The sequence below is a fragment of the Cheilinus undulatus genome, linkage group 16 (genome assembly GCF_018320785.1).
Source record: "Cheilinus undulatus linkage group 16, ASM1832078v1, whole genome shotgun sequence".
Classification (NCBI taxonomy): domain Eukaryota; kingdom Metazoa; phylum Chordata; class Actinopteri; order Labriformes; family Labridae; genus Cheilinus; species Cheilinus undulatus.
The window spans coordinates 10,293,444-10,312,685 of NC_054880.1; the positions used below are offsets into that span (position 1 = coordinate 10,293,444).

Genomic DNA, 19,242 nt, shown 5'->3' on the forward strand with positions numbered 1-19,242 from the left:
TCTGCCCCATCTGTAGGATTCAGAGCAGCCCGTTCTCTCCTCATTCAGGCACTTCTGTCTGTGTTCAGACTGTAGGTCAATCGCTCTGCATTATTTCCTCCAAACTTCACATTCGTCACTAAAAATCATCCACCATGAGGGAGATTGTGCACATCCAGGCCGGCCAGTGCGGGAACCAGATCGGTGCAAAGGTAAGAGGACGTGTTGGAGACAACTGTAGCAGTGTTTGTTAGTAGTTTGATTCATTTTAGTGAAGAATTTCATCCTTAACACCCCCCCCCCCCCCTTAAATTATATATTGTAAGAGTGCATAATGAAAATTCAACTTTAATTTAATAGCCTAGATAATATGAAAACAATTGCTTTGCATTTTGCAGAACAAACTCCAAAAGACAATTTAATGTCTTTTATAAAAGAAAATAAATAAAGTGCACGTATGATTTTATAGCTGTCTTTAATGTGTTTACTTATCTGAAATGCCAAAATTCTTTGAGTTTTGGGCTGTTCTGTAGTTCAAATGAAATGTTGAGCATGTTCACTCATCAAAACATTGGAGAAATAAGTTGTTTTCTGGCCTTAGTAGCACAGATTTCCTTAATTCTAGTCCCAGATACATTATTCCAACAAAAATTAATAAATTTTAATTCTTTAAAATTTCTTCACAACTCAACAGATTAAATTGCTAAGAATAAATTGTTAATCCTCAAAATTTAAGTGCTTTAAAATTGTTATTTAACACTTTTTAACAGCTGTTGGAAAAAATAAAAGATAACGTGGTGGAATTTAGCTCTAACTGTCTAAGTTTAATTGTAGTATGACAAACATAAAAATATATGTTGGAAAATTGGACATGATTGGTCAAAAAGGTACCAGAAAGTAGTGTAAGTTCCCCCTCAGGTCATCAAAGTGTCAGTATTCTGGTATATTTGGAACCACATGTTTCAAAACAACACAGTCTCCGCTATCTAATGATCAAATTTATCAACGAAAGTACTAAAACTTTCTCACTGAAATGTTGCCATCATAGTAGATATAGAATGAAGCATTTGGCCTTCATTTTTGTGATACTTTAAAACATGAAATTACCCACTATTGAGTGCCATGGACTCATATTTATTGCACCATGGTAAAACAGGCATTTTTATTGGATGACTTTGACTTTAAATGTTGGTATCATGACAACTCTAGTCTACTTAAATACACTAAAAGCCCTGTAATCACTCTATAGAAGCAAGTTTACCTAAAGTACTATTAAAGTACCATAATTGGTAAAAAAGGCAAAGATAAAATGTCAAAAATGTGATAAAACTGCTGTCTGTCTGTGTAATGTTGTTGTGATATTATGGGATAATGAAACAGTAATCCATGCTTTGTGTTTCTGCATTATGAAAACAGTGTCACTTCACAGATTTAAAACTGTTGACAAAACAGAGACTCGGCTCATTGATCCATGATTAATGAAGCAGACACGCAGGGCCAGCTGCCGTCTTGGTCTCCTGGTGAGCTGGACTCTTTGTCATTTAGTAGAGAGAAAGGAAGGGAAAAAAAAGAGAGAGGAGGGTTAAAAGAAAGGAGAAATTTGCTGAGGCAGAGGAGAGGAACGCAGCCGGAGGGGCGAGAAGGGGGAACAGATAACAAGTGTGTCAGTGTCTGCTCTGGAAGCACAGAGAGCTTATTTAGAATAGCTGAGTTTCCAGTCAGTGAATCACATGCACAGACCCTGGACCCCGGGCCCTACCAGCAAGGACACATGAACATGAAGTGATTACCTGATAAAAAAGTGTTTTCTCTTTTACCAGCAGTTTAGCTGCAGCTCTTTAAATCTCCTGTGGTTTTAAACACATCAAACCTCAGAGATCATGTGCAGCCGCTAACTGATATGTGTATTCCAGAAAAGTCGTTAGGAGCTACACGGTTTCATGGTTGATTTAGAATTTATCACTTCTCAGTTAGATGGGATTATTCGGACAGAATTATGTGTTTTTGACATGATAACTGAAGTGTTTTTGAAATGAGATTCCAACCTTTAAAGGAATATGAGCATTATGATACTGCAGCCTGCAATGAATACCATTATTATTTTGATGGTAATTTTATGATCTTTTAGTCTATAAAATGTCAGAAAATTGAAAATGTAGAATGAAAGAACGGCTTTCAAAATCCCCAACTTCCAAGATACACAGAGGATGACAATGTCTAAAAGAGAACCAAAGCCCTTGTAACACTGGGAGTGTCAGAGAACAACTTTGGTGCTACTCTGGCTCTGCTGTGAGGTGTGTTTTCCTCTCAACCTTAATTCTCCACAGTCTCAAGCTAATCTGTCTCTTTACCCCCCTGCAACATTTAAGCATAAACACAGCAAAGCATCAATAGTTACGGTCCAATAGTACAGTGAATTTTTCTGAATTGCTGTTTGACTTTTTTACTTTAGGTATATCATGCAAAGTACGCTTCATGAAGTATATTTGGTTAATCCAACATTAACAAGACTTTTAATGCATGACATCCATTTGTACCAGAGTATTTTGCATCAGTGCTACTTCTAGGGATGCATGATACTGGACTTATGTATTAATACAACATGCTAATATAAGAATATCATTTTAGCTGACACTAATATCAGTACTGATATTAAAGTACAGTCCTTAGGACACACATTAAAGTTTAAGGAAGTTGTACTTAAACTTTCTGCTAGGCCGCTCTTTGGCAGATAAATACTTGTAAGCCCCCCAGCCCTTGTCATACACATGTTGATATTTTGATATGCAGAGAAAAAAACATGTCTCACTCAGGTATGAGGAGGTTATAGTTAAGGTTTGCTCTCTCCTCAGTAAACATGGTGAAGTCAAGCGTGAGATATGACTCAAATCACCCTATATCATCCATAAAGTTCAGCCTATATCAGCTGTGAATATATTGGCCTATTTTGGCTGTCAATTTAAGCAAAATTTGGTTGTAAATATCAGCATATGTCAGCTGTAAATATAAACCTATATCATCATCAAAATTAAGCCTTTAGCCTTTTATTGGCTGGTGATATAAGCCTATATTGGCTGTAGATATTGGCATATAATGGCTGTAAATATCAGCCGATATCAGCCATAAATATTGGCATAGATCAGCTTTAAAGTCAAGCCTATATCAACTGCAGTATGAGCTATAAGCTGTAAATAATTTGCTTATATTGGCTGTAAATTCCATCCTATATCAGATTTAAGTATCAGCCTATGAGCTGTATATATTAGCCTATAGTGGCTGTTAATTTCCACCAATATCAGCTGTAAATTTCACCCTATATATGCATTAAATATTGGCCTATATTGTCTTTGAATATCAGCTGTAAATATAGGACTATATTGGCTATAAATGTAAGCCCTTATCAGCATACATTTAAGCCTTTGTCTACTGTCATTCTCACCCTATATCATCTGTAAACATTGGTTTATACTAGCTGCATATATCAGCCATTTTCAGCTGTAAATATCAGCCAATATTTGCTGTGAATGTTGGCCTTTATCAGCAGTAAGTATCAGTCTATATCAGCTGCAACTTTCACTTAGTACCAGTAAGTTTGTGGAGTTTTGGGAAAGTCTCACAGACCTATGTGAGCCTTCTGTTATTCAGTCTTCTTCCTTAAACTCCAAGTGTATTCTAAGTTTTAGGTCTTGACTTCATTTTTAGGTCTTTAGTACATTAAACTACCTTGATATATCATTTGGCCTAGATGATTTATTTATGATATCGACATATCTGCAAAAATTCAATCTCTTTCCTTCTCTTTGTAAGGTTTTTTTTCAAATTCATTGATCCACAAATTAAATGATCATCATAACCCTGATCGATTAATCACAGGAGAAATCTGTGATGGCACCAATCAGACACTTTCAAACACATAACAGAGTGTGTGACTGAGATAGGAAGGATACTGTAAACTTTAATTCAACAGTCAGAATTCAGTCAGTCAGTCAGTCACATCAGAATCAGCTTTATAATTCAAACACAACCAGATTTTTTTTAAATTCACGAATAAAAGGACAAACTCCTACATACATTTTCTTCTCACACACTCATCCTGCACAAACATTTCCCTGGGGGGTTGTTGATGATACAAAATGAGGTGTGGCAGCAGCGTACTGTTAAACTTACTTCTGAATGGTCGTGATCAGTGAAGACGAGTGTATTTGTAGAGGACTTAGTGAGGCTGAGGTCATCCCCATTTAACAATGGATTAACTCTGCGTGAACTCACTCCCTTACACAATCTAGATCAACAAAACCTGTTCAGCTCTGTTCTGTTGCCTTTTAAACTCACAGATATGATACAGAGAGAGAGTAGCTTTTAACGGAGCATGTTTACTTCACATTTTGGTGACTTTTAACCTTCTGATCTATGTAATTTCTTGGATATATGTTTAGTGAACTGTGGTTAATTAAAGCTCCTAGCCTCAGCCATTACAAAGCTGTAGGTCGAGATATTTTTCCCAAATCTGCTTGACTAAATTTATCGCCTCGTTGCCATGGTGACCACAGGGAGTGAGTGCAAGGACAGCCAAAGATGGTGAGGTGACAGCTTAATAAAATGAGATTTTCCTACCCACCGTGTGCTCTCTCTCCCTCCCACACACAGACATGCCAGCCTCCCCCTGCCCTGCTTATCTCACCCTCTTCACACTCACACACACCCGTCCATGAAACAGATTAGGGTCAGTGGACTGAGCTGGTGAGACGCTCTGGGTGCTGCAGTCTTAACTGAGTTTGGCTTTTAAGACTGAATAGAAGCAGACTTGACTGAATCCACAGAGAAAGATCTGCTCTTAATGACACCCCCCACCCACCCAGTTAAGTTAAAGAGGTTGTGTTATAGCCAACGTTTCTGTCCAGGCTTATTCTATATCCCATATATCCCATCTGGATTTTTCTCAAAGTCCCAGTGAAAGTTCGTCCAGGTTTTTAAAGGAAGCAAACTAATGCTGCACAGTTTGGTGATGTGGGATTGCATTTATGCATGACAATATTGTGATTACACGTTTATAAAAAAAAACAAAAAACAAAACCTGAAGTTTTTAGAGTACTGCTTTCAAACTAACTTTATATTCTCCAAAAAGATGAAGTTTTTCCATTTTTGGAAATAAAAATACTTCTAGAAAGTGCAGTAGTGGCACTGTTGTAAACTTAAAGGCCTTTCTGTGAGCAGTTTTGTAAATCTCTCAAGCACTATTTACTAAAAACAAGAATTGCAGCCTTTTATGGCATTATGTAATTGCAGAGTCTGACATTGTGATCAGATTAAATGGCAGACCTAAAGCAAACATGGCCTGACTGTTTGGTTTAATCCTGTTTTATTTCAGGTCAGACTCAAAAACATTGGAAGATACTTGTGAGACAGGCTGTTGGAGGGTGAATCTGATTAGTAGCACCAACTACATGCAGGTGAGAGCTTCAGTATCAGCTGGTGTAAAAACACATAACTCAGAAAAACAGGGAGGGAGAAAAAAAATCTGGTAATAATGTCTGATAGCTGGTGACAAGGCTTTCTGTGACTTTTCATTGATAAAGTAACAATGTGGATGGGCACACTGAACTAAACCATTCGGAGATTTGGAAATGTCAGACTGCACACACCTCAGGATGCTAGAAAATAAAACTGAAAAAACAGAGACAACTTTAATGAAAAAAAAAAAAAAAATTGTAAAAAAAGGCAAAAATAGGCCAAAAGTGGCAGAATGGTATAAAGCAGTAAAATGGGTAAAAACTTGCAAAAAGCACTCGCAAACATGGGCAAAAGTGGCAAAAATGGATGAAAAGCAGTGATAATGGGATATGAATGTCAAAAAGAAGAGGAATACATGGATGTTAAGCGGCTAAACAGTGGAAAAATGGGTTAAATGTGGCAAGAAGTGGTGGAAAAAGTGTTGAAAAGTGGTTTTAAGGCAGCACAATTATATCATCAGACCCTAACCATGGTTTGACTTATCTGGACCTGAATGAAGTCACTGTTATCCGGGATGCTAGCACCAACCCTTCACATTAATATCATCAATAAATCACAGCTGGGGAGAGCCCGTTCTCGGGTTTTTCAGGGGCCCAGCAAATTCTGTGGGCAGGCCTGGATGGTGACTTCACTACCACAGAAAAACAGCAAAAGTTCAATTTTTCACTGGAATGCAGGACACCCCTGTACAGAAGAGATTATTTTCACACCAATACATGGCTGAGCTTTGTTGTGAGCATATTTTAGATATTGTTTCACATGAATTTGTAATTTTAATATGAAATATGTTATATTTAATTGGAAAACTGTTAGTATAGCACATTTCTCAAAGATCTTACTTTAGTTAAATGGATTAAATTTATCTAATATGCAAATTCTGTCACAGTAATATTGATGCTAATTGCTGATAGGCTGATTAATTTGCACTTTACTATTCCAGTGAACTCAGTACACACAGGTAATATTTTGTATTAAGTTCATTGTTGTAAGCTGTAATTAATAATAAAACACATAAAAGATACTTATAACATGCTTATAACAAAAATAAGTCAATTTAACTGTTAATAAAAACATGATTTACTGCTTGTGGATGTTTATTAGCATTAAAGGCAGTTTCAGTGTTGATAAAATTGGTGACCTTCGTATTGCTGTCACTTGTTGGTTGTAACTATTTTAGACATTTTGAATACAAGCCCTTAGCTGTCAGCTACAGAAATGTGTTGAATATGCCTTATTAACTTATGTCTAATTATCTATCTTATAAATGGTTTATTAATCATTAATTTAGCTTATTAAAATGAACTAAAAACAATATAAATAATACAGTTATTTGAAATAAATTTAGAAAATAGCCTGTTAAAATAATAAATAAGTAATAAACAAAGTACATTAAGTCCTTTTACTAGTAGTTTGATATCACAGAGATGTGACTGCTGAGTGTTAAAGCCTCTGTTTTTGTGTTTTTAGATGCTGCTGCTAAGATTCATCCCTGATTAGATATCTGTAGTCTGCAGTCACATGACACTCTTCCTCTGCAGTGACTCAGGCGTTTCTGTTCTACATCCTGTTTAGAAAATGTTTTGGTCTCCATGTTTCCTCTTGTTATTGGCTCCTTGGTGAGCTTTTTATCTAGAAGATCAGATTCAGATTGTTGTTGACTGTGGGTTACAGACTCTGGGATTGGAAACAGCCAACAGGTTGGAAAAAACAAACTAATAACTTTTTTATGTCGTAACTTTAAAAAGTAGGATTTATTTAGTACTTTGACGTGGAAGTAAAAACATACACTAGAAGAAGCATATAAATAAAAACCCCAACCATCATAAATAACCAGGACTGTCAGCATTAAGGCATTAATCATGTGTGATTAAGGTCCATAATTAGTGTATTAGTCATTTAAACATGCATTAATTGCATGCTTTGTTGTCACTTTTACACACTTTAGTTAAAACACTGCAGCATTTCCCTGCCGCCACAGTGATATAAAATAAAACCAGCACTTCTTCTCAATGTCTCCTTTCACTTTAAAAACTCAGACGGCTCTGTGGACAAATCAGAAGTCATCTGATGCTTCTATTATCGAACATTTTCCATTTTAGAGTTCCTTATTTCCTTTCAATCCATAACAAATTCCCTTTTCACTGTAAAGTATGTCATTATCCCTGATTACTTACAGTTCCTTATTTTTCTTTCAAAATAAAAACACTTCTGTATCCATACAGGTAATCATTTACACTTCATTTAAGACAGTACAAAATGAATCTATAAGTTTTAAATGCAAAATAGTAGAATTTCAGAATGTAAAAAAACATTAATTGTGATTACCTGCTGAAATTCTGAGATTAATCACAAAAAAAGTTTTATTGTCCTAAAAACTGAGGTAACCCAGGAACCCAACATGGCACTGAGATGTAAGAGGATGCAGGTGATGAAAACAAAAGAAAAAGCAGAAACAAATAAACAAAATAAAAACTAAATTAAAATAACTGAAAACAAATAAAACTGAAAAAAATAGTAAATAAAGTAAAATTAATTATAAAATAGGAAATAAAGGGAAATCAAGGTTTCAGCGAGTTGAAAAAGTGTCTGAGTTACCCTCGTTATGGTTGTAGTTACATAGATGCTCCTGCATCACATAAATGTGTTTTTATCTATGAAACTGATAACTGAATAGTAAACAAAGATTATATTTCACCAAAAGAGGACTGACTGTAGAAAGCCTTATCTAACCAGATCTAAGAGGGGGTTTGCAGGACGTGTTTCTTTTTTTAGGTGATCTTATGACTGCAGCAGGTAATCAGATGTTTGTTCGTACTGAAGAAGGACAGATCAGGGATTGTAAAGCGTTCTCCTCTTTGACCACAGCGCATCGGCCTGCAGTCATGGTCTGAACGAGCACACAGAGACTCTTCTGAGACTTGTTTCCAGGACAGAGAGTGAATACACAGCATTTAACTAAAACTAGAGCTGCTGATAGATGTTCCAGGTTCAAAGCTCAGAGAAAGAAGTTATCTTTAAAGGTCAGGACTTAAAATTTTACTCTCGAGATGTTTGGGTGTTCATGTCAGTCAGTCGGCTGCTGTCTAAGAATAAATTAAATAAACAATAAATAAAAAATAATTAATAATAAATATTTTTTTTATTTAGTTTAAGTTGCCTAAATTTCTTTTAACATTTTAGTTATTTAGTTAGTTTCAGTTAAGCATAGCAACCTTGCCTTCACAGATGTGCTGGTTACCCATGCTATCGGCACCAATACACCCCCACACAATCACAGGTGCTGGCTGTTGAACTTTGTCATTAACAATCAGGGATGTCCTTTTCCACTTGACAGCCAATATTCCCTAAAACAAGAAGAGAAGTCAGCACTTCTGGATGTTGCTGAAACATCTTTAGCTTTGCATTGTAGAGTCTTAACTTGGATTTGTAGATGTAACAGCATACTGTATTACCTGACAGCAGTTTTCTGAAGTGCCTCTGGGCCCAGGTTGTAATGTTCATCAGAGGATGATACTGGTTTTTGATGTAGGGTCATCTGACAGTTTGAAGGTCATGGGCATCCTTTTCCTTATAAACAAAGATTTCTCCAGTTTCTCTGACTCTTTTAATGATATTCTGGACTGAAGATGGGGAAATTCATGAATTCCTTGGAGTTGATTAGAAACTGTTTGACTGTTCCCTGCAGTCTTTTACAATGCAGAGAACCTTCCACCTCTGTTGACTGTGAATGACTGAGCCTTTTTGGAATTCTCCTTCATACCCATCATGGTATTCTCACCTGCTCTCTAATCTGCTTTCAGTTGTTTAGGAGCATTTTAAATGTTCCTAGTCTTTTCTTGTACATGTCCTAACTTTTATGGAACATGTTGCAGGGAACATTTATGAGTGTGCATGCTCCCAAAAAGCAAAAAAGTTTATCTGAACATTAAGTGTCTTGTCTTTGTGCTGTATTCAATTGAATTTAGGTTGGAAAGTATTTTGCAAATCCCTTGTTCTGTTTTTAATTCACATTTTTACACATTGTCCCAGCTTTTATGGGATTGTGGTTTGTCCCTTATTATATTCACATGTTTCTTCACTGATGATGTCTTTTGTCCTTTGTTCAGTTCTGGGAGGTGATCAGCGACGAGCACGGCATTGACCCCACAGGAACCTACCATGGAGACAGCGACCTGCAGCTGGACAGGATCAGTGTGTATTACAACGAGGCCACCGGTGAGAACTTCCTGACTCACTCTGAGGTCTGAGTGTGATTAAAAATGAGCTGTGACATCCCCCCTGTGGCGTGTGGGCTAACTGCAGCGAGAAACAAAAGCGAAAGAGAAAACGTTGAGAAAACTCTGGGGAATTCCAGAGCGTTACAGCTTAGTCTGTAACCAGAGACAAAAACACGTGATCCCTCAGCCCTCCTTCCTCTGGAATTTATTTAGTTTTCCCAAAACAGATAGAAGGAGGAGCGTCCTCTTTCAAACTTAAATACTATTCAAACCTTGCTACAGATCTGCATTGGGGGTTAATGTTAGCCTCATGGACATGTGCTTTAGTATTGGAGGAAAGAGTATGCTTTTAAGCATGTTTAAAGTATATTTCATCAACTAGGTTGGACAGGATACCAGAATTTTAAACTTGGATGTGGTACTAGGAAAGATCAAGCACCATCTATACTTGTTTTTATACCACAGCAACAAAAACAGAATAATCATGACTCATTTATTTGATCGTTTCTTCTTTTTAAGTAACATTAAAATGCTGACAGACTCCTGCAGACTGTCTGAAATGTAGAAATCTTTTGTTCATCAAGTGTTTTGGCGCTTAAATGTTGTCAGTGAATCTGTGCAGATTGGATCGCTTTCTTTTTTAGTTAAAATTTTATCCCAAGATCTGTATTTTTTAAAGCTATAGTATGACCAATAACAAGAGATTGCATAGCTTTTAAACTTGTGGTATTAAAAATCATCAAACATTTGACAACCATCATATCAAAATGTTTTCTAACAGCTCATATTTTGACAGTTTTATGAATAAGCAGTAATAATGATGTAAGATTCACAAGATTGAAATCATAGCAAAATTACTTAGATTATCCTCTAATAAAAGATTTAAAAGAAAAAATGTTTCTTTATCAACCCAAAAGTCTTCAGCTGTAAAGTTACATAAGTATCAACAGTCTCAACAGCTTCTTCCAGCAATGCTGCAGTGTTTGTCTCCATCTAGTGGCCACATAAGGGTAACTACATCCACTCTTAAATGTCATACAGTTTTTTTCTACTAAGCTAAACCAAGGGCCTCATGGTTCTTCTCTTTATTATTACACAGTTACTTTCCCAAAGCAACTAAGGGAGAATTTCTCAACAATCTGGCGTCTAAGTGCTCATAAAAAATACTGTCGAATTTAGATTCAGGGGTATTAAAGACAGTCATGCAGCTGGGTGTTTTAGCCTGAGAGGAAAAGTTCTGCTTTGTAAAAATCAGATAGAGATTTGTGGGTGATTTGTTAGTTTCTCACATTCTTGATTGTTACCCACGCCGATGAAATCGGCAGGGGCTTATGTAAAGGGTTTGTATCTTTGTTTCTTTGTTTGTATGTGCAAGATAACTCAAGAACAGAAAGTCGGATCCTCACCAAACTTTCAGGGAATACTGGGATAGTGACAGGGAAGAATCAGTTAGATTTTGGTGATGATCTGCGAACCTGTTTGGTTTTTCTCAGACTTCGACATTTTGAACACCATAGTGATCAATGGGAGCGTAAGTTCCTCGGTGGCGCTGCTTAGGCGTGGGTCTGCCGACTCAGACGGCCATTCTAGTTTTACGTTGTTTTAATCTTGATGCATAAAGCAGGGGTTCCCAAAATTTTCAGCCTTTGACCCCCAATATAACAGAGTTAGAGACCAGGGACCCCCACCATCCCTGGACGTAGTTACAGCATAGGATGCTGCACATAGTATTGTGTACAAAATTACATTTTAGTTAGGTTTTGTACATTTTATTTATATCTAAGCAAAACTTGTACTCACTTTATCAAAACTTTTACAATAATGGGCAAAATTTGCAACTTTAAATCATATTTATTTTGTCTTTGTTACTTTGGAAATCATCCCCCGAACCCCCTGGGGATCCTGACCCCCACTTTGGGAACCACTGGTATAAAGGAACAGCTCCAAATACATGATTAATAAAACTTGAATGTTTATTTTGTGTGTTTTCAGGTGGGAAGTATGTGCCCAGGGCCATCCTTGTTGATCTGGAACCAGGCACCATGGACTCTGTCCGCTCTGGACCATTTGGACAAATCTTCAGACCTGATAACTTTGTCTTTGGTAAGAACCCGACGAGAGGAGATTCTTTGTTTTTATTTTATGTTTTTTTTTCATCACTATAGGACAGAACCAGAACATTCACAGCAAAGAACAAATTACATTAAAACATTATTCCTCTTGATTCCTCAGCATGATTTTAGCTCCATAACAAAAATTTATCTACAATTTTTCAGCCTTTGTTCTTCTGTTTGTGGGTCCGATTTATACTATCTCACACGATGACTGCTAACAGGATTTTCAGCAAACTTCCGTCCTGTCTGGACAAGATACGTTTTCTCTAATGTAATGTTTTCTAATAAAAATTCCAAATATTTTTTTTCTTATAATTTATGTTTGACATAGATCAGAGGAGGGCAAGGACAATTGCAGTGCTGTCATTGGAGTGTGAAAATAGGATAGACACAGAACATATGAATACAATCTGAAACAGAGAAAGAGTTTTAAGAATGTTTGTGTTTGTATCAGTCTCATTTTACCCAATTTTCCTATATTTCCTTTTCCACGAGCTGCTTCATAAAACAGTTTCTCCATCCTGCGATAAAAATTTGTAATGTTTCTAAAGTTTAATGGATGGAAAATCCCTCTGAAGCCCTGTTTTGTAAACATTTTCTTAATTGCAACCATGTGAGAATTGTATTTCTTTTACTGAGGCCTGGAGGAATTTTTCCAAGATTCAGGGGGGTAAAGGAGAAATCAAATCTTATGCAAAGTTTCTGCAATGAGCTGTGCTACCTGCAACAAAAAAATGAAGAAAAGAAACTTGAGAAAAACTAAGGTTTTAGGTTTCTGGTTTGAGGTAATAAAAAATGTTTGATTCTTCCTGTAGGAACCTTGCCAGAACAAATATTTTATGCCACTGAATTGATTTTTCCAGAAATAAAGCCCTGTCTCTTCTGGAATAAGTGTATTAGCTTCTTTTCCAATCTGTTGTACTCCTCTTCACTTAAGTGAAGCTTCTATAAAGTTCACCTGTAATACTGTCAGGACTTTCTAAACCAAAAGCATCAATAAATAGTTATATGATTCATAAATGTTAACAGAGAAGTGGCAGGTCTGTAAAGGGAAGGGGTCTCTTACTGTGGCCACAGGAATCCAGAGTTCAGGTTCAGATGCTCCATACGATCTAATAAATAGCATGACATCAGTACCTGTCTTGATAACATGGCAACCAAAAATAAAAATAAAAACCCAAGGCTCCCAATATTTAGTGATTTCTTGTTTTAAATGAAGAAAATTTTATGTAAAAGTCCGCCCTGTGTCTAAATTTTACAGATACCAAAGTAGCAAAGTATCATATTTCTGCTTTTTAAACAGTGCTTTTTCCTATCAAGGGTGATTTTGAGTATAAACAATGACTGAAAATCTACAGTTTTTCTAATTTTCAGTACTTTTCAATACTATCAGTACTGAAAATGAAAGATTGTAAAATTTCAAAACTGGTGATTTGAAAAGTAGTATTGAAGTACCAACCCTTAGACTGGGGGAACTGTTGTTAGTGGTAATATTTTAGTCTATTTGCTGTTTAGAAAAAACAATACTAGCTTCGTTTCTCCTTCTTTGAATGCACAGGTCAGAGCGGAGCTGGAAACAACTGGGCCAAGGGTCACTACACGGAGGGGGCAGAGCTAGTGGATTCTGTCCTGGATGTGGTGAGGAAGGAGGCTGAGAGCTGTGAGTGCCTGCAGGGTTTCCAGCTCACACACTCCCTGGGAGGAGGAACAGGCTCTGGCATGGGTACCCTGCTCATCAGCAAGATCAGGGAGGAGTACCCGGACCGCATCATGAACACCTTCAGCGTGGTGCCGTCTCCAAAGGTAACACTTTAAATACTCGTTTATTTCAAAAAATCACAAAACTGTAAAACTGCATGCTGCAAAATAAGGAAAATAAACAATGTAACACTGTAACTGTACAATGTAAGTCTGTACACATAATAATAATAATAATAATAATAATAATAATACCTTTATTTATATAACACCTTTAAAAACAGATGTTTACAAAGTGCTTTAACAGACATAGCAATAGACTATGATATGACAAACAGCTCAGTGAAACACTATCGTGGCAAGAAACAGGAAGAGGTGCAGTACGCTTCCTGTGTCAGTGCCACCCAGGCCTCAGTAGATGTGCCAAATGAAGCCAGAGAGTGTTGTGGGTAAAGCATTGGGTGAGATTAAAACAAACCAAAGGGGAAGACACACTTTGCAGTAGAGCCACAGTAGCACACCTTTGAGTGAGTTGATTTTTGCAGATACTTTGTGAAATAAAATGCTGATACCAATAATCAGCTAAATGCCAAGTAACAGCATCAATAATTGGCCAGGCTAAAAAATTGGTCCACCCCTACAAAATACTCGACAAAACAAGAATGAGAGGACAGATACAATTAAAAACAAAATAAAAAATCATGAAAGAAATTACTGGTGATTTTAAAACATTCTAAACAAAACCTATATAATATAAACAAACAATAGGATTTAAAACAGGATTAAACCTGCTGATCAGCTCAGTTAGTAGAGCAGGCCTAAATATTCAGAGGCTACAGTCCTCAATGATCTGGTGGCAGGATCAAATCCTGATCCTATCCTACTAAAGGTAAAACTTTATTTATATAACAATAATACATGACAAAAGCAGCACAAATATGCTTTACAAATGGATCAGTTTCAAACTATTCTCATTATTATATTGTTCTCAGAGACTCATCAATAATCCATCTTAAACAGTGCTGAACAACATTTAGCAGAATAACAGTGACACATCTGGTTCATCCAGAGTACAAGACTACTACACTCAGGTGGAAACTTACAGGTTTATAAATCTACTCCAGTACAATTAAAAAGTGTTTTATTTAAAATTTGATTAAAATTTGGAGTACTTGGTTGCTACTTTTGATACCTTCAAGGGTTTTTTGGTAAAAATATGATCTTTCCTTAATCTATAATAACAAGAGAATAAGAATCTACAACCAGGCTGTAGAAGTCCTTGGTTCTGAATTTCTGGGTTGGGACCCTAAAGTTTATTGCAAATTCAGTAGGTTACTGATGTGTGCCTGGAAAAAATTAGGGGCAAAAAAATCACTAATGTGCTTTAATTTTAAAGGATATGCCTTCAAATATTTGTCCTTTGATATTTTTTGTTTCACCTCAAGTGCAGACTTCCATATTTACATCAAAAACATTTGGTTGTGATTAAAAAATGTAGAAAATTTGGGTTGTGATTAGGGTTGGGAAATTAATCAGAAATTCGATTGAACTGCAATATGGCCTGATGCAATTTTCAAAACGCAGAAGGTGCAGTAGTTCTTTAACCTGAAATTTGTGTAAAAAAAGTTTTGATTTTTTTTTCTTTGCAGCAGCAGCAGTGATGTTGTACATTAACTATCATGCAATCATTCAAGTGCCATTTTTTCTAGTCTACAGAAAATCCTACTTTCTTCATTTTTGTGCTTTTTTCTTATTAAATTTGAAAAAACAATCACTTCCTTCATTACAACAATTCATATCCAATTTGCAATACAAGTCAAAATCATTAGTTAGATTTTTTAAGGTGTGCAGCCCTTGTTTAATATAATATTGTGTTGGTTGTACTGTAGAATGATTTATTACTTGTGTTTGTTGGAAAATACATAAGATGAGGAACTTAAGGAATAGTTGCATATCAAATCCAATTGCAATATTTGGGGAAAAATCTCCATGTCATTAAGGTGGTTGGTCCTTAAGCTGGAGCAGCTGAGAAAGTGAAATGCAGAAGCTGTTTTAGGATGTAATGTGGAGTCGTTCTTGCCATGTGCTCATGTGTGGTCACCAGTTTCATGTCACTGACAGAAAGCTTGGTCCTGCTTGTTTGGCTTAAAGTTTTCATTTTTTAAGCTCAGTGAAAGTAGATTTTTAATGCCCTATTCTTAAAGGATTACCTAGGGCTGTAGAAATGATAATGCACAATTTTTATTTCTAAAATTCATACAAAAAATGCAATGTTGTGCACAATTCCTTCTGTGGGTGACATTTTCTTCATGTGTCTGACACATACTGTTAACCTCATGTTAAACATGAACCTCTCCTGTTACTTTAAATGTGTGCGCTGTGTACGCTGAAATATGGTGGGTAATTTGCCCCAGAATTTTTACACTGCAAATTATACACATGGTCTATTCACATGGGATTAAAAACACAGACGTCCTTTGAGATAATAACAAATTACCAGAGGTCCCTAGGTATAACTAGTCCCATTCAATTAGGGCATAAGATGTTGTTTACAACAGTACTTCCACAAAAATGTACTTAAGTAAAAGTAAAATTACTGATCTAAAAAACTTCCCAAAAATATACAGGTACACAAAAAGGCAACTGGATTTTAGTAAAGTGAGTAAATGTTGTTAGTTATATTCCAACCCTGGTTGTACCCCCATATTAGCAGGTTAATGTCAGTAAATCACACTTGGTAAATGTGATTAAAACAATTTCATAAATGGAATTGAGCTTGCTTGGCACTTTTATTCACTCCACATTCAGTGATGGTGAAGGCTGCTATGTAGAGTGGCCATCAGTTGAACTACTCCCATTCTTTCTTATACACATTTACACACTGATGCAGCAGTGTGAGCAGTTTTGGGTGATTTCCTAAGGACACATCAACATGTGAGAGCAGGAGACTAACATCAGAGACAGACTCTACTCATCCATAGTCTCCCTGATGATGAGTGATAGTCTGGCAGTATTTTAGAGTATATAGATTTTTCTCTCAGTCAGCTGCTCATACTCCTCGTCTCTTTGTGTCTTCAGGTGTCGGACACGGTGGTGGAGCCGTACAACGCCACGCTGTCAGTCCACCAGCTGGTAGAAAACACAGGCGACGCATCTGCATCGACAACGAAGCCCTTTATGACATTTGTTTCCGCACTCTCAAACTCACAACACCCACCTACGGGGACCTCAACCACCTGGTGTCAGCCACCATGAGCGGCGTGACCACCTGCCTGCGTTTCCCCGGCCAGCTCAACGCCGATCTGAGGAAACTGGCCGTCAACATGGTCCCCTTCCCTCGTCTCCACTTCTTCATGCCCGGCTTCGCCCCTTTGACCAGCAGGGGGAGCCAGCAGTACCGCGCCCTTACGGTCCCTGAGCTCACCCAGCAGGTGTTTGACGCCAAAAACATGATGGCAGCGTGCGACCCTCGTCACGGGCGCTACCTGACCGTGGCCGCCGTGTTCCGTGGCCGCATGTCGATGAAGGAAGTGGATGAGCAGATGCTGAACGTGCAGAACAAGAACAGCAGCTACTTCGTGGAGTGGATCCCTAACAATGTGAAGACGGCCGTGTGCGACATCCCGCCACGTGGCCTCAAGATGGCCGTCACCTTCATCGGAAACAGCACGGCCATCCAGGAGCTGTTCAAACGCATCTCTGAGCAGTTCACCGCCATGTTCCGCCGCAAGGCCTTCCTCCACTGGTACACCGGCGAGGGCATGGACGAGATGGAGTTCACGGAGGCCGAGAGCAACATGAACGACCTGGTGTCCGAGTACCAGCAATACCAGGACGCCACGGCCGAGGAGGAGGGAGAGTTTGAGGAGGAAGTGGAAGAGGATGCCTAAGGAAGTCACAAGTTCTGCAATACAGGCTGCAGAAGTTATTAACCAAAAAGAATTAAAAAACTCAAAAAAAGAGAAAATCTCGTAAAATGAAGGAGGACAGGAAGTTGAAGAAAGAAATTGTGAAGAAGAAATGAAAGTGAAAGTTGAATGTGAGCGGAGAAAGAAAAGTAGAAAGTGAAACAGAATAAGAAAACCAAATTAAAGTGCCATGGTTTTATGTTAATTTTGATACCAAACAGCAAAGCAAACCGCTGAAACTGTAGAAAATTCTCAAACCAGACACACAAATTTACCTTTATTTTCATCACCTAATATTTTCATGTTTTTACAGTAAAGTAATGAGCAATCTTTTAAGATTTTTTGCCAAATCTAATCAACATGACATCAACTTTTGCATTAGAAACAATACATCCATCTGAATATATGCAGTGAGAAATCAGAGGTATATACTTTCACAATTTATTCCAGTATTATTAAAGCACTTCAACAAGGATCAAATCAGTGTAAGATAACCAGTAATTCTACTGTGACCTAGCATTAGTACAGAAACTAACAGTGTTACATCAGAGGTAAGTTTTAGAAGTGTAAAATCAAGCCATTATAGTTGTTAATCATTTTTATCAGTGTTTATTTCTTTTGTTTTTTTTCCTGTTGGTGATAAATGTGAATTTTGATAGTGTTTAGGTTGGAGATCTGTCAGTACTTGATCCCTACTGAGGTTTAAATATAGAGATCATGAACAATATCCCAGTAAAAGACATCACTTTTACTGGAAAAAGCTTTTTTTTAACATTCTAGCATACATTAAAAAAACACTACCAAGCTAAAAACACCAATCAAGCACTACTTATAACTCATCCTCAATCTGCCATCATTTACTTCAATAAAAGTTAATTAAATGAAGCTTTATTTTTCTTGCTTGAAACTGCTGAAGAAATATCCGTCTCATTAAGTCTGTGAGAAACCTTTGTAAAATAATTTCACGTTTAATAGCAGTGGTAGGATAACTCAGACGCCAGCCAACGTCATGAGGAGGGTCTCACTGCAGAGCAAAGGTCAGATCAGGGAGCATGTTAGCGCTGGCTTCATCTGTTTTTAATCCTGACTGTTTGATAGGAGATATTTCAGATTTACCAGTCTGACATGCTTAAACATCTTTAAACTTAAGTATTAATATTATGATGAATGGGACCAGAACTAACAAAGCACATATGATCCAGGTAAAATAGCAAACTCACCTGTTAGATCTGAGAAGCTTGAAAAGTGCTAAAATTTATTTGATCCATAGAGCAGGGGTGTCAAACTCAATCACAGCAGGGATCAGATTCTGGATTCAGGTCTAACCTGAGGGACTACCAGGGTCAACTTTTTAACCAAAAATAAAAACTTAGCATGAATAGTAAATGATTTTGAAATTAAAAAAAAAAATCAAAATATGAGTTTAAAGGCTCAAAATCTGAGAAAAGTAAATTTATTAGTCCATAAAGGTCAAAACGTGACCTTTATGGACTAATAATTTAAAATTTGGAGTGTCTTAAAGGTCAAACTGTGGGATTATGAAGTCAAAGTTAGGAGTTGAAAATTTGAGATTAAATTAAATTAAAAACATCAAATGACAAAATTTTAAAATAATCAATCTAAAAGTTCAAAATATTATATAATAAGCCAAAATTATGAGTTAAAATGCTCAAAGTATGAAATAAAAGTCAAAATCCAAAGTTTTAGTCCTTAATGTTGGATGCAAAACTAAAAATTTGAAATTAAAACACAAATAAAGTTCTTTTTCCATTTTCTTGACTTTTTATCCGATTATTTTTACTCCTTACTTTTTCA

General features: G+C 36.8%; 1 pseudogene; it reads left to right on the forward strand.

Annotated features, from left to right (window-relative positions):
- The first annotated feature begins 35 nt into the window (after nucleotides 1-35).
- Nucleotides 36-18,798, forward strand: LOC121523683 (annotated as a pseudogene).
- The last annotated feature ends 444 nt before the right edge of the window (nucleotides 18,799-19,242 follow it).